Source organism: Rutidosis leptorrhynchoides, chromosome 7, assembly GCF_046630445.1.
Source record: "Rutidosis leptorrhynchoides isolate AG116_Rl617_1_P2 chromosome 7, CSIRO_AGI_Rlap_v1, whole genome shotgun sequence".
NCBI classification, from domain to species: Eukaryota; Viridiplantae; Streptophyta; class Magnoliopsida; order Asterales; family Asteraceae; genus Rutidosis; species Rutidosis leptorrhynchoides.
This window is the reverse complement of record NC_092339.1, coordinates 148642912-148668741: the sequence shown is the minus strand read 5'-3', so window position 1 is coordinate 148668741 and position 25830 is coordinate 148642912.

The window sequence follows — 25830 nt, the reverse complement described above, 5'->3', positions numbered from 1 at the left end:
AGCCTCGTAGCAATCTAAAAACCTTGTTTCTTACCCCAACTACTGAGTCCGTCACTTGTGGGAAAGTTTTATTTAAAAGTTGTAATCCGATATTCTTTTTCTCACTTTAGTAAGAAGCGAACATCACTAACCCGTAAGTATAACATGCTTCTTTATGTTGCATATTAGAAGCTCTTTCTAACTCACGAAATCCTATGTTGGGATATGTTGAGTCAAAATAGGTTTGTAACCCGTAGCGTAAAATTGCATCTAGGTTTCCCGCACTTAATGCCTTAAAGAAAACTTGGCGTAACTTACGGTCTTCCCAATGTGATATACCCCACCTATCAAAGGAAAGGGTTTTTTAATAAACTAAGGCATTTCTGGAAAGTCTTTCAAATGTTTGACAAGTAAATTTTGACATAAATAATTGTGCTGATGAATTCTGACCGACTCTAGACAAGATTTCCTCAATCATATCCTCTGGTAGATCTTCTAAAATATTCGGTTGTCTACCCTTAACGTCCATTTTGTTTTTATACTGTAAAATAGACAAGGATTAGATTCGTAAAATATAATTAACAAACAATACAAGCAATATTTACATAGAACATAAAAGTACAAGCACACTACAATACATATAATACACAACATGATTACAACCCTCTAATTTGAATCACTGGTTTCTTCTTCTTCGGAATTGGTTCGTTTTCCTAATTTTCTAGGAATATATGGTGTTCCTCTAATACGAGCCGTCATTTTCCACAATGGTTTAGAAAAACCAGGTGATTTAGAGGTTCCCGGGTCATTGTTACATTTTAGGAAATACGGATGTTGCCGATATATATAAAGTTCATCGGGGTTGGAATCGGGTTTCTCTATATTTATACCTTTTCCCTTATTATTTTCTTTCGCTTTATTAAATTGGGTCGAGGTAATTTCTATAACATCATCGAAATCCTCATCGGGATCCGATTCATCGGAAAATTGGTAATCTTCCCAATATTTTGCTTCCTCGGCGGAAACACCATTGACCATTATTAACTTTGGTCCGTTGGTCGAGGATTTTCTTTTATTTAATCGATTTACTATAGGTATCAATATTTCTTCCTCCGGAACCTCTTCTTCTTCCGGTTCCTCCTCTTCCGGTTCCTCTTCTTCCGGTTCCTCCTCTTCCGGTTCCTCTTCTTCCGGTTCCTCTTCGGGAATTTGTGAATCTTCCCAAAGTATATTCGACCCTTCATTATTATTAGGTGAGTCGATGGAATTTATACTAGAGGTAGACATCTATCACACAATATCAAACACATTAAGAGGTTAATATATCACATAATATTTACATGTTAATAATATATAGTTTCCAACAAAAGTGTTAAGCAATCGTTTTTAAAGAAAACACGATCGAAGTCCAGACTCACTAATGTATCCTAACAAACTCGATAAGACACACTAATGCAAATTTCTGGTTCTCTAAGACCAACGCTCGGATACCAACTGAAATGTCCCGTTCATATTGATTATAAACGTTCCATATTAATTGATTTCGTCGCGAGGTTTTGACCTCTATATGAGACGTTTTTCAAATACTGCATTCATTTTTAAAATAACCATAACCTTTATTCTATCGATAAATGTTTAAAAAGCAATACATAGATTATCAAATAATGATAATCTAAAATATACCGTTTACACACGACCATTACATAATGGTTTACAATAAGAATATATTACATAAAAAATAAGTTTCTTGAATGCAGTTTTTACATAATATCATACAAGCATGGACTCCAAATCCTGTCCTTATTTTAGTATGCAACAGCGGAAACTCTTAATAATCCCATGAGAATAAACTTGCTTAAAACATCAACAAAATGTTGGTGAGTTATAGGTTTAACCTATATATTATCAAATCATAATAATAGACCACAAGATTTCATATTTCAATACATCCCATACATAGAGATAAAAATTATTCATACGGTGAACACCTGGTAACCGACATTAATAAGATGCATATAGAATATCCCCATCATTTCAAGACACCCAGCGGACATTATAATTTCGAAGTACTAAAGCATTCCAAATTCCAGAATGGGGCTTGTTGGGCCTGATAGATCTATCTTTAGGATTCGCGTCAATTTGGGGGTCTGTTCCCAAATTCTTAGGCTACCAAGCTAAAAAGGGGCATATTCGGCTTCGATCATTCACCCATATAAAGTAGTTTCATTTACTTGTGTCTATTTCGTAAAACATTTATAAAATTGCATGTATTCTCATCCCAAAATATTAGATTAAAAGTAGGACTATAACTCACTTTCATAGATTTTTACTTCGTCGGGAAGTAAGACTTGGCCACTGGTCGATTCACGAACCTATAACAAATATGTACATATATATCAAAGTATGTTCAAAATATATTTACAACATTTTAATACGTTCTAATATTTTAAGTTTATTAAGTCAGCTGTCCTCGTTAGTAACCTACAACTAGTTGTCCATAGTTAAATATACAAAAATAAATCGATATATATTATCTTGGATCAATCCACAACCCAGTGTATACACGTATCAGGCTAGATCACAACTCAAAGTATATATATTTTTGGAATCAACCTCAACCCTGTATAGCTAACTCCAATATTACTGCATATAGAGTGTCTATAGTTGTTCCAAATAATATATATATATGGGTCGATATGATATGTCAAAACATTTGCATACGTGTCTATGGTATCTCAAGATTACATAATATATTAGAATACATGTATAATACAATATAAGTTAGCTAGGATATGATTTGTATAGAATTGTTACAATATTTCACGTAGCTACAACAATCAAAAAATATCCAATCTTGTTTTACCCATAACTTCTTCGTTTTAAATCCGTTTTGAGTGAATCAAATTGCTATGGTTTCATATTGAACTATATTTTATGAATCTAAACAGAAAAAACATAGGTTTATAGTCAGAAATATAAGTTACAAGTCGTTTTTGTAAGAGGTAGTCATTTCAGTCGAAAGAACGACGTCTTGATGACCATTTTGAAAAACATACTTTCACTTTGAGTTTAACCGTGATTTTTGGATATAGTTTCATGTTCATAAGAAAAATTATTTTCCCAGAAGAACAACTTTTAAATTATCATTGTTTTTAATTATCAAACCCAAAACAGCCCGCGGTGTTACTACGACGGCGTATGTCTGGTTTTACGGTGTTTTTCGTGTTTCCAGGTTTTAAATCATTAAGTTAGCATATCATATAGATATAGAACATGTGTTTAGTTGATTTTAAAAGTCAAGTTAGAAGGATTAACTTTTGTTTGCGAACAAGTTTAGAATTAACTAAACTATGTTCTAGTGATTTCAAGTTTAAACCTTCGAATAAGGTAGTTTTATATATATGAATCGAATGATATTATGAACATCATTACTACCTCAGGTTTTATGGATAAACCTACTAGAAATGAAAAAAATAGATCTAGCTTCAAAGGATTCTTGGATGGCTTGAAAGTTCTTGAAGCAAAATCATGACATGAAAACAAGTTCAAGTAAGATTTCCACTCGAAATAAGATTGTTATAGTTATATAAATTGAATCAAAGTTTGAACATGAGTATTACCTTGTATTAGAAAGATATATTACTGTAAATAAGAAAGATTTCTTGAGGTTGGATGATCACTTTACAAAATTGGAAGTAAGCTAGCAAACTTGGAAGTATTCTTGATTTTATGAAACTAGAACTTATAGAATTTATGAAGAACACTTAGAACTTGAAGATAGAACTTGAGAGAGATCAATTAGATGAAGAAAATTTAAGAATGAAAGTGTTTGTAGGTGTTTTTGGTCGTTGGTATATGGATTAGATATAAAGGATGTGTAATTTTGTTTACATGTAAATAAGTCATGAATGATTACTAATATTTTGTAATTTTATGAGATATTTCATGCTAGTTGCCAAATGATGGTTCCCACATGTGTTAGGTGACTCACATGGGCTGCTAAGATCTGATCATTGGAGTGTATATACCAATAGTGCATACATCTAAAAGCTGTGTATTGTACGAGTATGAATACAGGTGCATACGAGTAGAATTGTTGATGAAACTGAACGAGGATGTAATTGTATGCATTTTTGTCAAGTAGAAGTATTTTTATAAGTGTCTTGTAGTCTTTCAAAAGTGTATGAATACATATTAAAACACTACATGTATATACATTTTAACTGAGTCGTTAAGTCATCGTTAGTCGTTACATGTAATGTTGTTTTGAAACCTTTAGGTTAACGATCTTGTTTAATGTTGTTAACCCATTGTTTATTATATCTAAAGAGATGTTAAATTATTACATTATCATGATATTATGATATATTAATATATCTTAGTATGAGATATATAGAGTTAAATGTTGTTACAACGATAATCGTTACATATATGTCTCGTTTCGAAATCATTAAGTTAGTAGTATTGTTTTTACATATGTAGTTCATTGTTAATACACTTAATGACATGTTTACTTATCATTTATCATGATTAAACATAGTGTATCAATATATTAATATAATTCATATGTATTTAGTAAGACGTTGTTATAACGATAATCGTTATATATATCGTTTCGAGTTTTCTTAATTTAATAAACTCAATTTTATGTATATAACTCATTGTTAAAATACCTAATGATATACTTACTTATCATAATATCATGTTAACTATATACATAATCATATATATGTCATCATATAGTTTTTACAAGTTTTAACGTTCGTGAATCACCGGTCAACTTGGGTGGTCAATTGTCTATATGAAACTTATTTCAATTAATCAAGTCTTAATAAGTTTGATTGCTTAACATGTTGGAAACACTTAATCATATAAATATCAATTTCATTTAATATATATAAACATGGAAAAGTTCGGGTCACTACAAAAGTATGCCTCCTGTACACTGTCGGACAGCGCTTTAACCTGGTGGAACACACTTGCTCAGGCTAAAGGTATTGATGAGGCTTATGCTACGCCGTAGGAGGAATTTAAGGGGGCTATGATCGAGGAGTACTGCCCCAGAACAGAGATTCAGAAAATGGAAGCTGAGTTTTGGGAGTTGAAGGTTGTGGGAACCGATCTTGACGGTTATAACCGAAGGTACTTGGAACTAGCTTTGATGTGTCCCAAGATGGTTACCCCGGAATTTAAGCGAATGGAACAGTATTTGTGGGGACTTCCCAAGTCCATTCAGGGAAATGTCACCTCTTCAGAACCAGCTGATGTCCCGGAAGCTATGCGCATGGCGCACACCCTGATGAACCAAATTACCAGCAGAGAACCAGAAAAAGGGAAATCCGAATTGGGAGCTAGTAATGAGAAACGTAAGTGGAACAGCAACAAGGGAAGGGTCTTTGATCAAAATCCAGCTAAAAGGTATGAAATTTTCAAGGGAAACAACTCCAACCCGAACCCTAGCTCAAACCCTAATTACAAGGGTAGTCTCCCGCAGTGTAAGAGATGCTACAAGCATCATACCGGGTACTACAACGTGGTCTGTGAAAAGTGTAAAAGGACTAGGCATATTGACAAGGACTGTAAGATCACTGCCCCAACTGTGAAGACAAACCCTACTGGGCCAAGGAAATGCTATGAGTGTGGACAACAGGGCCACTTCAGGAATGAATGTCCCAACAAGAGAAAGGACGGTGGGCCAGCGCGTGGAAGAGCTTTCAACGTAAATGCAAGGGATGCCCGGGAGAACCCCGACTTGGTTATAGGTATATTCACTATCAATAATCTATTAGCTTCTGTCCTATTTGATACTGGTGTTGATAGGAGTTATGTATGTAGACACTTTTGCTCTAAGATAAATTGGTTGTTAGTTCCTTTAAAGGAGAGTATGCTTGTTGAGGTAGCCAATAGAAAACTTGAGAAAGTTGACCAAATTAGCCGAGGAGGTATTATCAACGTAGCTGGTGTGGATTTCGAGATTGAATTGATACCCATCAAATTGGGAAGTTTTGATGTGATTGTCGGTATGGACTGGTTGACCAAGGTAAGGGCCGACATTATCTGTGGAGATAAAGCTATTCGTATATCATACGGAGATGGTGAGCCACTGATTATTCACGGAGAGAGATGTAACTCGAAGTTGAACCTCATTAGTTGCATGAAAGTACAAAAGATCATGAAGAAAGGACGTCTTGTTGTTTTAGCACATGTGAAAACATTAGAAACCGAGGTGAAGAGCGTGGATGATGTACGAATTGTGAACAAATTTCTCGATGTCTTTCCGGAAGAATTGCCTGGATTACCGCCAACGAGGGCAGTGGAGTTTCAGATCGACTTAGTTCCAGGAGCTGCACCTGTAGCTCGCGCACCTTATCGACTCACACCTTCCGAAATGCAAGAGTTGCAGAGTCAACTACAAGAACTGCTAGACCGTGGATTTATCCAACCAAGTTCTTCTACTTGGGGCGCACCTGTTTTGTTTGTGTAGAAGAAGGACGGATCTTTTCGCATGTGTATCAACTATCGTGAGCTGAACAAGTTGACGATCAAGAATCGATATCCCCTTCCCCGATTTGACGATCTTTTCGACCAGCTGCAAGGATCAAGCATTTACTCTAAGATCGATTTGCGATCAGGTTATCACTAGCTGAGGGTGAAGGAGAGTGATGTGATGAAAACTGCGTTCAGAACCCGTTATGGTCATTATGAGTTTCTCGTGATGCTATTCGGTTTAACCAACGCACCCGCCGTATTTATGGATCTCATGAATTGTGTATGCAAGCCATACCTGGATAAGTTCGTTATCGTCTTCATTGATGATATCCTCATCTACTCCAAAAGCGATGAAGAACATGAACATCTTTGACTAGTGCTTGAACTCTTGAGACAAGAGCAACTCTTTGCCAAATTCTCCAAGTGTGAGTTTTGGTTGAAGGAAGTCCAATTCCTGGGTCATATTGTGAGTGATCAAGGTATCAAAGTTGATCCACAAAGATCGAAGCTATCAGCAAGTGGGAAACCCCCACTACTCCGACTCATATCCGCCAATTTTTAGGTCTCGCCAGTTAATACCGAAGATTTATTGAAGGTTTCTCTCTGATTGCGCATCCTCTGACCGCGCTGACTCACAAAGGGAAGAAGTTCGTTTGGGAAACCGAACACGAATCAGCATTTCAAACCTTGAAGTAGAAGTTAACCACCGCGCCTATCTTATCACTTCCTGAAGGCAGTGACGATTTCGTCGTATATTGTGATGCCTTAAAAATGGTTTTGGTTGCGTATTGATGCAAATAACGAAGGTCATTGCTTATGCTTCTTGTCAACTGAAGATTCATGAGCGAAACTACACTACTCATGATCTCGAACTTGGAGCCGTTGTCTTTGCGCTCAAATTGTGGAGACACTATCTTTATGGAACTAAAAGTACTATCTTCACCGACCACAAAAGCCTCCAACACATATTCGATCAGAAACAACTGAACATGAGACAGCGACGATGGATCGAGACGCTGAACGGCTATGATTGTGAACTTCGTTACCATCCTGGCAAGGCAAATGTTGTAGCCGACGCTTTAAGCCGAAAGGAGAGGACGACACCTCTTCGTGTCTGAGATTTGAACATCACCATTCATTCGAATCTCAATAGCCAAATACGAGTAGCCCAAGATGAGGCTCTCAAGGATGAGAATATTTCTTATGAACACTTGAACATTCTCGTCTCTCGATTCGAGGTTAAGGAGACTGGACTCCGATACTTTTCCGGAAGAATTTGGGTGCCTAGTTATGGGATTTGCAAAGCCTCATTCTAGACGAAGCCCACAAGTCAAGATATTCGATTCATCCAGGAGCCGGTAAAATGTACCACGATCTCAAGGAACAGTATTGGTGGCCAAATCTTAAGAAAGATGTTGCAACTTATGTTGGGAAGTGTTTGACTTGCTCGAAAGTTAAGGCCGAACATCAGAGGTCCTCTGAGTTACTTTAGCAACCGGAAATCCCGCAATGGAAGTGGGAAATGATAACGATGGACTTCATCACGAAACTACTAAAAACGGTGGGAGGATACGATACCATCTGGGTTATCGTTAACCATCTTAACAAATCTGCACACTTCTTAGCCATGAAGGAAACGGAAACGATGTAGAAACTCGCTCAACTATATATAAAGGAAATTGTATCTCGTCATGGTGTACCCTTATCGATTATTTCAGACCGAGATGCCCGTTTTGCTTCCAGATTTTGGCGTTCTTTGCAAGAAGCCCTGGGAACTCGTCTCGACATGAGCACTGCATATCACCCACAAACCAACGGATAAAGCGAACGCACGATTCAGAGTTTGGAGGACATGTTGCGTGCTTGTGTTATTGATTTCGGAAAGGCTTGGGAAAGGTATTTGCCGTTAGCCGAATTCTCTTACAACAGCAGTTATCATTCGAGTATTAATGCCGCACCTTTCGAAGCGTTGTATGGCTGCAAATGCCGTTCTCCTATTTGTTGGGCCGAAGTAGGCGAAAAGAAAATCACCAGACCCGAGTTAGTCCATGAAACAACTGAGAAGATTGTCCAAATTCAAGCGAGACTCAAGACGGCCCGTGATCGCCAAAAGAGTTATGCTAACCTTAAACGTAAAGACTTCGAATTCAACGTGGGTGACCGTGTAATGTTGAAGGTCGCACCTTGGAAAGGTGTGATCCGTTTTGGAAAGTGTGGGAAGCTTAACCCGCGATACATTGGTCCTTTCGAAATCTTGGAGCGTGTTGGACCCGTTGTTTACCGTCTGGATCTTCCGACTCAATTGATCTCAGTTCATCCTACCTTCCACGTATCAAATTTGAAGAAGTGTCTTGCTGAACCGGAACTTGTCATACCACTGGAAGAACTTACGATTGATGATAAACTCCACTTCGTGAAAGTACCTATCGAAATTATGGACCGTGAGGTTAAAACTTTGAAACACAATAAGATTCCGATCATCCGAGTCCGATGGAATGCGAAACGAGGACCCAAGTTTACCTGGGAATGAGAGGATCAAATGATGCAGAAGTATCCTCACCTTTTCCCAACTCCTCCATCTACCTCAGCTTAAAATTTCGGGACGAAATTTTCTTTAACAGGTGGGTAATGTAACGACCCTGAATTTTCCGACTTATATTTATTAATATTTATTATTAATACTTGCGTGATAATAAATGTATTCTTATACATTTTACTTGTTACCGTATTTGACATTCTATGTCCCGACTTGTCATTTCGACGCGTGCTTTTCACGAAAAATATTTCGAATATTATTTACGTACATGATTAGTTATTATTAATTATTTCTAATTAACTAATGTAAGTAGTTAATTACTTGGGCTTTATTTATTTAATTGTTGCATACTTACTTGGGCTTATATTATTGGACTTAGAAGCCCACCCTACTTTTCTTAATGGACTACTAGTAAGCCCATCATTATGCTAATGATTCATTTAGACTAAACATGGATTAATTAAGTTAAGTTGGAGACAAAGATGTCTCAAGCATGCTTGCACCTCTTTCCCATGTACTTGGCCTTATACCTCATTCTAGCATACACCATCTTCCCACACTTGAAAGTTGCACTTTGACTTCCCCTTTGAGCCTCCCAAAACCGTCGGCCATAAGCATCAAGGAGGGAGTTCAATTTTTTTTTCTTTTGTTACTTATATGCTAGTATCATTTCATTTCACACACATTTCTTACACTACTCTCACTCTAAGACTTTTCTCTCTAACTGTAAGCAATATGAATTATTTTCTTCTTCTTTTTCCCTTTGAAAACCGAACACATTCATCATCATCATACTTGTTACTTGTTTGTTGTTGTTAAAGATCAAACTTTCTAGTTTGTATCTTCATGAATCTTGCTTCTTCCATCTTTTGTTTGATGAAGAACCAAGAACAAGGATCTAAGTTTTTATAACTTATGGTTCTACACTTAAAGTATTATAAAGATCTAAAGTTCATAAGCTTTGAGATTTTACTTGTGTTCATGTTTTATAAACTTAAGGTTTATTTTCTTAAGATCCAAGCTTTGGCTTGAATCTTCTTAAGTATGAAACAAACATGAACTTATTACTTGTAACTTTAGTTTATTTCTTCATTTTATTTATTTAAAATTATGATGTTGTTAATTTGGTCAAGTATTACTAGTTAAACTTGATCTCATTTTTCTTGAAACTAAAGTTAAACTTTGTAAGTTCAAGTACATGAAAGTTTAACTTACTAGTTATAACTTCATACACTTATGTTGGATCTAAGTTTCTATAGCTTATGGTCTCCCAATTTTGTCTAAAACAAGAGCTTATAAGCTTACATATATTTTGAAGATGAAAATCTAAGTTTCATAACTTATGGTTTCATTAAAGTAAAGATCTAAGTTCTATAACTTAGGGTTTAACTTAAGAACACTAGATCTAGACTTTTAGTCTAGGATCTTTAAGATCTAACTAAGATCTAAGTTCTACAACTTAAGATCTTTTTTATTTAGTTTACATTCAAGTTTATAGCTTAATATTACTACTAGAACTCATGTATGTGTCGGATCTAAGATCTTGATGTAACTTTGGTTCATCAACCTACTTACAACCCTTAAATTAGTTGTGCTACATATCTTAGACATACACTAGTGTTATGATGGTCAAAACTTGGTTAAGATGATGCAAACACATCAACGAGTTGTACACTTGAAGCATTGGCATCAAGGATGAGAACCGTGATGAGCATCAAGCACCAAGAACCCACCGGAGCACTTTGTTTACTATTTTCTGGGTCTGATCAGGCTACCTGTGTAGAGACCCGTCCTAATCCATCCAGATGAAGTCCATATCGATGATAAACGGTTCACAATAGTTGATTTCATCGCGAGGTACATTACCTCTATATGATACATTTTACAAACATTGCATTCGTTTTTGAAAAGACAATCTTTCATTACATCGAAAGTTGACGGCATGCATACCATTTCATAATATATCCAACTATAATTGACTTAATAATAATCTTGAAGAATTCAACAACTCGAATGCAACGTCTTTTGAAATATGTCATGAATGACTCCAAGTAATATCTCTAAAATGAGCAAATGCACAGCGGAAGATTTCTTTCATACCTGAGAATAAACATGCTTTAAAGTGTCAACCAAAAGGTTGGTGAGTTCATTAGTTTAATATAAATAATCATTTCCATAATTTTAATAGACCACAAGATTTTCATTTTCAGTTCTCATAAATATACGTCCCATGCATAGAGACAAAAATATCATTCATATGGATTGAACACCTGGTAACCGACATTAACAAGATGCATATAAGAATATCCCCTATCATTCCGGGAAATCCTTCGGACATGATAAAAACAACATCGAAGTACTAAAGCATCCGGTACTTTGGATGGGGTTCGTTAGGCCCAATAGATCTATCTTTAGGATTCGCGTCAATTAGGCGTGCACTAATTCTCAAAATTAGTGATGTTCCCTAATTCTTAGGCTACCAAGCAAAAAGGGGCATATTCGGCTTCGATCATTCAACCATATAATGTAGTTTCGATTACTTGTGTCTATTTCATAAAAACATTTATAAAAATTTTGCATGTATTCTCAGCCCAAAAATATAAAGGGTAAAAAGGCAAATGAAACTCACCATACTGTATTTTGTAGTAAAAATACATATTACAAAACTGAACAATGCAGGGTTGGCCTTGGATTCACGAACCTATATCATTTGTATATATATTAAAACATATAATGAACATATATTGGTATTCAACCCAGTTTATATATTAATTATATAATATATTACTTATATAACTAGTAATGTATTTATTATTCCAAATGTCATATATATATCTATATATGTTATTTTGATACGAAAGTAGTAATTAGATATACTTATGATATATGTAATAATTCTATTGTTATATAAATATCTTTTGTTTGCAAAAATAATAATTATAATAGTACTAAAGTAATGATAATAATAATGATAATGTAGTTGTTATAATAATAATAATGATAATGATACTAGTAATAATAAAAATGATACTAATAATAATAATAATGTTAAAATTAATAATCCTATTGTTAAAAATAATAATTTTATATATCTTTATACTGATCTTTATGAATTATAAACTTCGTAGTAGTAATTAATATCTTCCGTCATTTTTATTTTACTATTAGGATATATATTATGTTTATAATCTAATTATAATTTTATTAACTTCTAGCTAATACTTTTAAATTTCTAAGATCATCATATTAATATTAAAACTAACTTACTTAATAATAATAATAGTAATAATAACAATAATGAAAGATATAATAATGATAGTGGTTTTACTCGTAATGATACCACTAATAATAACCTAAATGATAATGCTAATAATAATACTTAATACGTAATAGTAGTAATTTTAACAATCTCATTACTAATGATAATCTAAATAATAACAATAACTCTAAAATGTACTAATGCTAATAATATGCTTATGTTAATAATAAGAGTTCTAATATTGATAATATGATAATAATAATAATAATAATAATAATAATAATAATAATAATAATAATAATAATAATAATAATAATAATAATAATAATAATAATAATAATAATCATAGTAATAATAATAATAATACTAATAATAATAATAATAAATACTAAGAGAAGCTACCTCATAAAATCTGCCCAAAAAAAAGTGACCTTGCCAAGGCTCGAACCTGAGACCTCCCGCTAATCAACACCACACCTAAACCGTCTATCCATTTCTATTTTTCCTGATTAACCTCCATCCCATTAATATTTAAACCTTAAACCGAATTCATATTCTTCCCCAACACTAAACTTAATCGACAGGAACTAGTTTGAAAACATATAAACGAGTTTAAAATTGGATTTAAATCTATTAATTGGAACTTATACGACCCTCCAAGATTTCCAAATTAATGACCAACACAAAACAAAAACAAAAACAAAAAAAAAAAAAATTGGCAGTCGCTGAAAAGAAAAAAAAAATGAAGAACATAAAATATGATTTTGATTTTCAGAAGGTTTTAGATTAAGAGTTCAACATGAGATAAGTTGAAAATCGTTAATAGAAACTTTATGGATCGTCAATTAAACTTAAAACATCAAAACGAATTTGAATTTTTACGATTAACACACTGTTTGACTTTTTAGAGTTTACCTTTGACTCGCAAATTTGTGCTCGGAATTAGGAATTGAGAGCTGAGATTTGGCAGGTAATTTAAGTAAATGAATGCTAACAATGCTGCATTACTGGATTTAGTTAACTGATTCGATTTTTAATTCTGTTTAAAAAGTGTAAATACAGAACGGTTTAAGGAAAAAAAAGAAAAAAATATGGGTGTTCTTCGATTTCTGATACAGCAGACGAATTTTTAGGATATGATGAAGATAAACAAATCCAATCAGAAGAAACAAAATAATAAAAAGTAGGAAAACGATAGCTAACAATTTTGATTCCATAAATCTTACTATGAATCAATAATTATAATTAATTTAATATTTAATAATATTAATAATAGAACCTAATATATTAATATTAATATTATTAGATAATACTAAAAATTATTTTTGATAATATCATTAATGATAACATATAATAATTTGTATTATTTTCTAATATCTATATTAATAATGTTAATAATAATAAAAATGGTGATAACTATATTGATAAAAAATAATAATAATAGTAATATGATAATATTGTTAAAAATCATGATGATAATAATGATCATAATAATACTACTAATAATATAACAAATTACATGTAACAATTTTCTTATTATAATTGTAATAATGTTTATAACAGTTAATAATATTAAGTAAAGTGATAAGATAATGATAATGATATTAAAATTAATAAAACTTTTAACACAGTATATGTATCAAATTTCATATCTGTTAATATTGATAGTGTTAATATTAATATTAATATTATTATTATTAATACTAATGAAGTAATAATAATAATATTAGTGTTACAACCTTATTCTTTTTATCTTGTAACCACATTTAATATATCAATATCCAATTTATTAATTTATGTAATATTTAATAATTACATAATATATTATGTGATATCTTTCGATGAATATTTAATGTTTATACCCTTTATATACGAGTATTACAATATCATCCTGATTAGGAAATCATATATATAGATTTATATATATATATATATATATATATATATATATATATATATATATATATATATATATATATATATATATATACTACTATATATACAATTATGTGTTAAATGTTAAGTAGATAATTAATTATATATATTAAACAATTAACCTCAAAGTATAACATTATACATTTAATATTTTGATAACGTTGGCAAATTATGTTTGATTCATTTATATACAATATACTATATATATTCAAAATAACAAGCGTTAGTTATTTAAAGTTATCTTTCATAAAAACTAAATTACTTAATAGTTCATTAATATATTTAATATAATTTTTTTTTACATATATACTTATTTATATGTACATTTCTGGTTACTATTAAAGGTTCGTGAATCGTCGACAGCAGTCGAGGGGTAACTAAATATATAAAAGTAGTTTAAAAATTTTGAGATTCAACATTACAGACTTTGCTTATCATGTCGTAAAATATAAAGATTAAGTTTAAATTTGGTCGAAAATTTTCTGGTTGCCACAGTACCTACGCGTTAAAGAAATTTCGTCCCGAAATTTGATTGGGATAGTCATGGTTGACAATAAATATGTTTTCATGACACATACGAGTTGATAAATGGAGTTTTATCATCATTGAGTAATATGGATAAAACAATTCGTTTCTTCAAAGAGTACAAATGAAGTTATCACAAAAGAGTGAATTAGAGAGATAAAGTTCGTAATAACTTTTGACGTAGTCATGGTTGAATTCCGGAATTCAAGGGATTTAAATAAATCTTCGAAATCTGAGAGATTTGATTGTTCGGCGAATAAGGAGATTAAGATCTCTATAATTAAATACGGTGATCTGCCTCGATTACTCTGTTTGATATTTCTATTATAAATTAAACTTCCCCGTTCCATTATTCTCACCAATCCTATACTTTCTTTCTTAGTTCATACATCCAAAAGATTGTGAAAATGCTTAGTCTAGTTCTAATCCCTAATATTTTCCTAATTATCATTTCTGTCATCCTTCTTTTCAATCTTCCACCAGAAAAATCTGTTTACTTTTAATATAACCTTGGGGTGATACTATTCTTAATTATACTGTGTCTTTATATTGCTATTCCTATTAATATCCACGGTTTGTAATTTATACGTTGTTATCGGGCTTTGTATCTCCCCTTATTTTTCAATGTCCCTATTTCTGTTTCCTATAATCATTGTCATCCACAGTTAATACTCCCTCCTATTTGCTGCGATTTATACTCCAATTTCTATTTTGGAGCTTTGTCCCTTCATTTCTTCTTCTTGCGGTTAGGCATCTCTTGTAATGGTCCAGAATTCGAAGATATAAATTTCAAAATGAACATTGTTAATGTTCTAAGAAGGGAATGGTAATGGCACGATCTTGATTGGTTAAATTACCAGAATACCCTGGAAAAGACCGAATCATCAAGAAATATTTTCTTGATATTTTAGAGGTTTAAATAGAATACAAGAATCGTGTAACATGGCACATGATGATGTTAGAGCCTGTGAATCATCACGTTTCATTAGAAACTCAGCATGACTTACTGTAATATAATCACGTTGATCAAGTGTCATTATATTATACTAACTCATGCATCAGTTTCCAACACTACTTCAAAAGCATTCATAATTTAACTTGAAAGTTTACAGAATATAGAAACTAATAGTTTCTTATATGATGTAACACTGGTAGCGCGAAGAGATAAATGATTTCAGATAAGAATATTTTGGAATTTCTAAGATCGAAGGTTGATGATGAAAAATTTTCCGCAAAATTTTAACATGACTTCGGAGCAAGATATTCACTAAAGATTTCAACGGGTCCAGAATTACCTGGATTCTTTGATTATGGGGTTTGGTCCTTGTATTTGTCCTCGGTCTCCTTCATGGTTAGCTCAATCCGTTTTCCAGTTTCAAATTTTCTGAGCTTTTCCAACATACTATTTTTTTTATCATCAAACTTCCGACAATTAAGGTCGTTTACGATTATTTACAGTTTCTGCTGCTTCATTCAGCTTTTTCAAAGTTCATTGCTTTGATTCGTAGGCTGGGTGCTTTTCAAAATTTCAGAATGGAATATCATAATTCTAAGAGATAAATGTTATATGTATACATATAACTGTTGATGTAGAAATGTTGCGAAATTCAAAATACTGATTGCTGATTCTCGATAATTGGTATGGCAATTATCGTTACAAGATGCGGATAAGGTTTCGATAATTATAATGATTTTCCGAAAAGTCAAAGTTCAACGAAGTTGTTGGTAAGTTTACTACTAATGTGGTGGAATATAAACGGTCCCCCGGTAACGATAAAAGAGCACGCATATATATCAAGGTAATAATAAGGTTGTTTCGAATGAAAAGTCGAAGTTGACTTGCTGGAGCTGTGACAAAATTGACTAATTTTGGAAAGGAATTGCAAAGTTATTTTCGGTAATAACAATGCCAAAAGAGTTAACATAGATACGTGTTTAACGTTTACTCAGGTTTAGAGTGTTTTCAGGTGCATAACTATATGCATTAATCTTTTCTTCCGTAGATGAAGTGCGGTTGGTTCATCCTCTCGATTGAGGAGTTTTCAAGAATCATGAAAGGTTTGAATGCAGATGGTAATCGTCAAGATACAAATGAGGTTTTAAGATGAAATCAAGTGGCAGACTTGAAGAAATATTTAGTTTCATTTGTTATAATCAATATTTTAATTCATTTTAATTGTCCAGTGTTGGTAATCCATAGTTCAAAGTCCACAGTTAGCAATTCAATAATTCATATATAGTTTAATATATAATATTCGAATTAATTAATACGTATCGTGACCGCTGTACATGTCTCAGACTCGATCACAACTCAAACTATATATATTATTGTAGAATCAACCTCAACCCTGTATAGCTAACTCCAACATTACTGCATATAGAGTGTCTATGGTTATTCCAAATAATATATATAGATGCATCGATATGATATGTCAAAACCTTGTATACGTGTCCCGATATTTAAAGTGCGTGAAATAAATAACAGAAATTAAATGACGATAAATAAAATTGCGAGAATTAAAATTGCGATAATTAAATTGCGATAAATAAATGTAATAAGGGATTAACAGTTAGCTAGGAACAGTTAGCTAGGATTTTTGTTAGCGTGGATTCTTAATAGAATTTCTTATAGTTAATTCGTTTGTTTCTAACAAATTTTTATTTTGTCCAATGTTTTCTTCATTATGCCACTTGTTGGATTCTGATAGATTAAAATCCAAATATTAAATTGAATGAAAATGGTTATTTTGCGGTGAACGGATACGTATATCGGTGGTTGTAAATAGGATATTAAATGACCGTTGAATCAGATTCGAAGAGTGTATAGTGTAACTTATTAATGTGAAATCTAAATATTCCTCGGGTATTACCTACCCGTTAAAATATTTTCACCATTAACAGTTTGTACAAAAGAATTTTTAATTACAATCTTTATGAAAACATATATACATATATATTTTCTTCAGATGTAATCATGGATTTAATGAATCAATATAATGTTAAAATCATTTGATTTACCGTTAGAACTAGAATACATAATCTCTAAAACATTAGAAATTATATAATCGTCATGTAGGACGAAGAAAATTGATGTAGAACGATTCGTAGAACGATGATTATACTCGAGGTACCTAATGAGATGTTGAGGCATGTGATGTTGAAGCTTGGGTTGTTGGTGGCACTGGTATTGATATTGGTGATACTGTTGGTGCCGGTGATGTTGTTGAAGCTGGTACGTTTTCCACCATATTTTCCAAGACTACAACTCGGGCGCGAAACTCATTGACTTTATTACTCCGGGATGATTGTCGGTAGAAACGAGCTAATGAATAAGGTTTTTAATCTGACTTGTGATATAGTCGTGGCGAGATACTCCGAAAATGAGAGAGAAAATGGTATTACGAATAGGTTAATCGGTAAGTGCTTCAGGTTCTTCGTCAAGAGGTGATTTTGGTTGATGGAAAGGATCACCCTCTTCTCGTCTCCATTGATTAAGTCGATTACGAATCCATCAGATGAATTGGGGATGGCTGATTGATTGATTCATTCTGATGACACCGCTTTCGGAGCTTAGGTGAATATCCATGTCGGAATAGCTGTCGGAATAACTATCGGAATAGCTATCGAAATCTGAGGGACTCGAACTGTTTGAGGGATTCATCTCGTACGATCAGATGAAGGATTTTCGATAAGAAATAGATTATAGGATGTAGATTAGTACCCTGCAATACATAATTTACATATATGCATATATAATACTAAAATCCCATAAGTTACGGAGGAATCTACGGAAGCTGTCAGGCAAAGGTAACAATAACAGATACGCTAAGATATGAATTTATCTATACACTGTCTATGCAATAGAGGTAGTAAGACATGTCTAGACGAAGAATGATAAGCAAGTAATTTCCTAAGGATGATAAGCAAATGATTTTCGACTAGAAATGATAAGCAAAACTGTTGACATGCAGACACGGTCGAAGTCCAGACTCACTAAGGCATCTAAACAACTATCAGTTAGACACACTAATGCAAGACCTGGTTTGCTATGACCACCGCTCTGATACCAACTGTAGAGACCTGTCCTAATCCATCCGGACGAAGTCCATATCGATTATAAACGATTCACAATAGTTAATTTCATCGCGAGGTACTTGACCTCTATATGATACATTTTACAAACATTGCATTCGTTTTTGAAAAGACAATCTTTCATTACATCGAAAGTTGACGGCATGCATACCATTTCATAATATATCCAACTATAATTGACTTAATAATAATCTTGAAGAACTCAACGACTCGAATGCAACGTCTTTTGAAATATGTCATGAATGACTCCAAGTAATATCTCTAAAATGAGCAAATGCACAGCGGAAGATTTCTTTCATACCTGAGAATAAACATGCTTTAAAGTGTCAACCAAAAGGTTGGTGAGTTCATTAGTTTAACATAAATAATCATTTCCATCATTTTAATAGACCACAAGATTTTAATTTTCAGTTCTCATAAATATACGTCCCATGCATAGAGAAAAAAATATCATTCATATGGATTGAACACCTGGTAATCGACATTAACAAGATGCATATAAGAATATCCCCTATCATTCCGGGAAATCCTTCGGACATGATAAAAATAACATCAAAGTACTAAAGCATCCGGTACTTTGGATGGGGTTCGTTAGGCCCAATAGATCTATCTTTAGGATTCGCTTCAATCAGGCGTGCACTAATTCTCAAAATTAGTGATGTTCCCTAATTCTTAGGCTACCAAGCAAAAAGGGGCATATTCGGCTTCGATCATTCAACCATATAATGTAGTTTCGATTACTTGTGTCTATTTCGTAAAAACATTTATAAAAATTTCGCATGTATTCTCAGTCCAAAAATATAAAGGGTAAAAACGCAAATGAAACTCACCATACTCTATTTTGTAGTAAAAATACATATTACAAAACTGAACAATGCAGGATTGGCCTTGGATTCACGAACCTATATCATTTGTATATATATTAAAACATATAATGAACATATATTGGTATTCAACCCAGTTTATATATTAATTATATAATATATTACTTATATAACTAGTAATGTATTTATTATTCCAAATGTCATATATATCTATATATGTTATTTTGATACGAAAGTAGTAATTAGATATACTTATGATATATGTAATAATTCTATTGTTATATAAATATCTTTTGTTTGCAAAAATAATAATTATAATAGTACTAAAGTAATGATAATAATAATGATAATGTAGTTGTTATAATAATAATAACGATACTAGTAATAATAAAAATGATACTAATAATAATAATAATGTTAAAATTAATAATCTTATTGTTAAAAATAATAATTTTATATATCTTTATACTGATCTTTATGACTTATAAACTTCGTAGTAGTAATTAATATCTTCCGTCATTTTTATTTTACTATTAGGATATATATTATGTTTATAATCTAATTATAATTTTATTAACTTCTAGCTAATACTTTTAAATTTCTAAGATCATCATATTAATATTAAAACTAACTTAATAATAATAATAGTAATAATAACAATAATGAAAGATATAATAATGATAGTGGTTTTACTCGTAATGATACCACTAATAATAACCTAAATGATAATGCTAATAATAATACTTAATACGTAATAGTAGTAATTTTAACAATCTCATTACTAATGATAATCTAAATAATAACAATAACTCTAAAATGTAGTAATGCTAATAATATGCTTATGTTAATAATAAGAGTTCTAATATTGATAATATGATAATAATAATATAAAGATTAAGTTTAAATTTGGTCAAAAATTTTCGGGTTGTCACAACGTGGGCTACTGGAAATTTGATATCCAGTTATTTCGGTTCGATTAGATGATTTTTTGTTTAGGCCTCGTCTTAATCCAAGTTACGGTTTAAGATTTATAGCCTTCCGAAAATCACTAACGTTGTGCTGAAATTTCTGACCTACTCGCACTTAAATCGTCGCCACGGTCAAACAAAGACGAGTTTGGTTTTAGAAATTGGTCAACAACTAGGGGACTCATATACGGAGCCATGGCCACTGGTCTCACCTCATTTCAGTTTGTATAGAGGTCGTGGCTACTGAACGAAGTCAGCCTTTGTTTTGAACTCTATTCTTGATTGAAACTTACTTTACCATTTTTGACTTATGATGAATAATGATGATACTTAAGACCTAATTTACATAATTTTAAACCTTTGGGAACGATTTACTGACTTAGTAACTTTTGACTTAGGTTGAGGACCTTTCGGACCAACTACTTGCTTACTTATCTCATACCGACTTTACTACTTTCCACTGTGAGTTATAGCATCCCTTTTTTACTTTAACTATTTTGGGAACTGAGAATACATGCGCGTTTTACATTTTACATACTAGGCATGAGTACTTAAACTTTATATATGTGTGGGTTATACACCAGCATAAACTTTCCCCTTAGCTCGGTAACGTTTAGTCATTTGTTTTTGAACCGGCGAATGCAAATCTTAGATTTGGATCCATAGGGTTTGACATCCCCACTCGGGCTAGTAGCGCTAGCATTTAATGGGTGTTTAATACTTCATAAACTTACGCACTCGCTAAGTGTACTTTTATGGGGTGATATTACGTTAAGTTAGTTACCAAGTGCCCACGGTTGAAAATATACTTTTCATACTGTTTTGAAACACTGAAATCTCGTGGCCTACCTTACATTACCGTTATACTTAAACTATAGCTCACCAACATTCGTGTTGATGTTTTTAAGCATGTTTTCTCAGGTGCTTAGAGGTTTGATTGCTTCCGCTGTTGTAGTATTGCTGTGTAGACACCCGCTGCTTCTGTTAGAGATGTCTCCGCATGAAACATTTATTTTGCATTCAAACTATGTTACTTTTGAAACAATGAATCTGTAATGACCACTGGGTCACGTACTATTATTATTGCCTTCTATTCATAGAAGCACGCTATCGTATGTTAAACATTTGACGTTGGTCATGACGTCACCTTTTCTTATGAATGCAAACTTATTTTAAAACAGCATATAGTGTTTGACCTTGTAATGATCCTGTTGTTGATGATTCGTACACGCTAATTTTGTACGGGCATCACATTGCTGATGACCAGGAGTGGATCCGACAGCCTAACTGTGCCAATGCTGAGATTGTTCTACTCTTTCACAAGAGTAGAGACTCCTGATTATGCAGAACTATTATGGGATTTGATACAGGCACAAGTTGATAAGCCAAGGGGTTCATACATCCCTTGTGAAAGGTTTTTCTGTATCTTTATCCATGATGCTATCACTGCTTGCAGAAATGCAAATATATTTGTTCCAAGTACACATGGATTACAAAGGAAAAGATTTGGGGAGCTGAAGATGAATACCCCAATAGTATCTGACAATCAAGTCACTGCGCCGATTCCAAATTGTCTTGTGGGGCTAGCTGCATCCCAAGACGTTCGAATGCGTTCTCATTTTGAGGCTGTAGGAATACCTCTTCCGAACCCAGCACAACAAGAACAAGTTGAACCCGCCGCGGTTCCAGCCCCAGAGGTTGTAGAGGAACCTGTAGTACAACCACCCGGGCCAGCTAATCCTCCACTTAGGGTGAACCTCAAATGTTCTAGGGCAGCACACCAAGCTCAACCCGTGAGGATCAAGGAGCCTAGTTCACCTAGGATTGAACTAACCCTTTTAACAACACCCGAAGTGAGCAGTGACACTGATTCTTCAGCAACTGAGTCATCTCCTGAACATTCTCCTAAGAGAACTCGATTTATACCTGATGAGATGATTCAGACTCCGCCAACCCAACGAGTAACTAGATCTAGGACTTCGACACCCATCGTCTTCCAAATAGTTACTCCAACCGTTGGTGATACGGATCAAGACCTAGAGCCAATTAGCTCACCCTCACCCATCTCCGTATCACATCCAATAATAACAGTAAGCCCTACGCTAAATGAAGCGCAAGCTTCGGTAGGTAAGAGAGTTAAGAGCAAGGATGGTAAAAAGACCACTAAGCCCATCCAATCTAAACAGGACTTAATAATGAATCTTACACAGTAAGATGCTTCGGCATCTAAGGAAGTAAAGTCTTCCTCTGCAGTAAAGTCTGCATTGACTCAATCGATTGAGGAAACTCAATCATTGAAGTCCAGAACGGCCGAAGGGGAGCCGAAAAGTCTTCACCCTGCATATCGGCTGGAAATCCTCCCGTGCCTCAACGTACAATAGGGTCTCGAGGTCCTGCTTATCTTGATGAGGGAGATCTACCGCGTCCCATGGAAATGAGTCAACATGACAATCCTTCGGGATATTTATCAGACTTCTAACAGACTGATCCCTTGGTTCATGAAAGTGATCCATTGGTTCAAACCACTTCTCTTCTAGATTATGAATCTCAGGGTCTGAAGGAAGAGTCATTAACTGAATGAGATGTACCACCTCATAGTATATCAATGATTTCAGGAGTCGGAGATAGCAATATCTCTGCGAGATCAAAACCGACGGGTAGTTCTACTACTTTGTCAGAGTCCCATGAGACTAAAGTCATGGAAGCGGATGCTTCATAGGAAACTCCACCGGTGACAACTCCGGTTGTTGCCCAACCTCCATCAGAAGGGGATATCACGAATCTGACTAGTAGTATGTACAACCCTACATATAAGTATAATACCGCACATATATCCTTACCTGCCCTCACGGTAAATCAAACACTTCCACCGACATCGCCTCCAACTGATGCTGCTGCTGCTGTTCCTATTGTCACTTTACCACCATCACCCTCACATTCACCAAATTTCTATGATGCTTTGGAGCAAGAATATTTCAGTCGTATGTTTTCTCGAGTTAATCTTGATGTTCTTCGGCGCACTTCGCTTCAAGCATTGTTTCATGCTCGAGTACGATATCCACTTACTTCCTGCTCTTCTCCAATAAGTCCTCACCGTGATAATGAGCATGATAATTCTAATCCTCAGAATAGTCATGAGAGGGAGATAGGAGTAGATGGAGATTATCCAACAGTGAACATTTTAACTAAGGGTGGTGGTGTGAGGTCTTCATCAGCTTCTCAAGCTCAACAGGTTTAGACGGAATCAGAAATGGTTTCTACTAATGATGAAATTGATGATAAGGAGCCTGAGTAAGTTATAATTCCAATTGTGCATTCAGAGGCTGATAGTGGACCGGTAGATGAGGATTTGAACTTAAGTGATTTCTATCTTGAAGAAACAGATGATGATGGGTTTGTCATTCTAAGCAAATTACCTTCAGTATCTTCAATCCCGGAAAATGTAGAGATTGTAGATGAAGGGAATCCTGATCCAGTAACTGAAAGTGATGATGAAATGAATTCTTCTGATGACGATGAAGACAATCTTTATGTTAATCCAAATGATGATGATATCTTTGATCATATTGAAGATGATAATGTTCCAACTGATGATGCGACAAATCATACTGATCATTCATCGAATTCTACACCTTCATCGAGTTCAAATACAACAAATGCTAATGAAAGCTCAACTTCTGGTACATCTACATCAAGTGAAACAGTAAATTCCAGATTCAAATACAACCATGGTATATTCTTTAAGAATTGGGAACAAAGATTGTTATTGGGAGTTGAACACGATTTCATTACTTTACGAAACACATTCAACGAGGAGAATCCTTACAAGATCTTTCGCATTAACGAAACACCAAGGAGTAAAAGATTTACTTATATAGGTTCACGATTGCTTCCAGCAAGTGAAAGAAACTGATATGAGTTTATGTGGAGGAAACACATCAACAAAGATGAAGATGACTTGTGGCTTCAAAGAAAATATCGTATTACAGAAGTGTTGAATATTACTCGAGTCGGAGTAGAGATAAGCGAAAAGAAAGACGTCATCAGTCAGTTCCACGTTATTAGAGAAGATGAGAAGGAATACATGTTCACAGAAGCAGATTTTCATAATCGAGATATGCTTGATATCATTCACATCTACAACTATCTCCGTATCATCACCATTCGACCTTTTGCTAAGGCTCAAACTTTGGAAGCTGTGAAAAGATACATGATGGAGACAATTGAACTGATGAGACGTGAAGATTTTCAAATTGGTCTCGAAGCTAATAGGAAAAAGATTCGAATAACCTGTCCGAATCAATACACAGAGGGACTAAAGAATATAAGAATGTTTCAAAAGCAATTCGAACCTGAAGGGTTTGTATTTGTGAATTTTCAGAAAGAAAAAGTGTTCATCCGCACTAAAGAGTTGAACAAATACTCAGATGGTACACTTAAGGCTGCACTGAAGTATCTTAAAATTCACCAAAGCAAGTTTGATGACATTGACATGAAAATGGGTCTTGGAGAGTTTATAAAGCATATCAGAGATCGTCTGAAGCTCCGGATCTGTACAAGATAGTTTGAGATTCTTCGTGGCAAGAGAAAGAGAAGGTATTTCAAAGAAATGGATGAATATCCATTACATGAGGGAGATCCAAGAAAAGCGTGGGGCGTCTGGAAACCTTCTAAGCAAATTTCTGAAAATCAAGTAGAAGTTTCAAAACCAGATGGCATACGATGGAAACTAACGTTTGGACCTCTCAAGATTACTCAATAGGATTATATTGTAAAGTTCACATTTAACACTAAGGGGGAGATTGTTAGGACCCCGAAGTTGTATAGTGTTAATGTGAAATAAGCTTAATTGATGGTTCCTTAGAAGAGGGCTATATAAGGAACCTAAGTAGTCCTAATTAGATAGCCATTGCATTGTAACTGAGTTCTAGAAGCTGTGAAATGTAACTCTTATTAATTCTCTCTAATACCGAATCTCCTTCACACTTACCGAATCTCATTCTAACTTGTCTTTTCTTCTAATCTCAACATGATCTGACCTATCATTTGGTACAACCAAACTTGACCCATTTCCATATAAGTGGGTTAGATTACCACCTCTAAGGCCATGAGTTCTATTTTTAAGAAGTAGGGATCAATATTTGCCTTCTAAGTAAAAGAAATTCAATTAAATAAATGATGTGCAATATATGTATGGTTAACGATTTACCAGAATTGATCTAA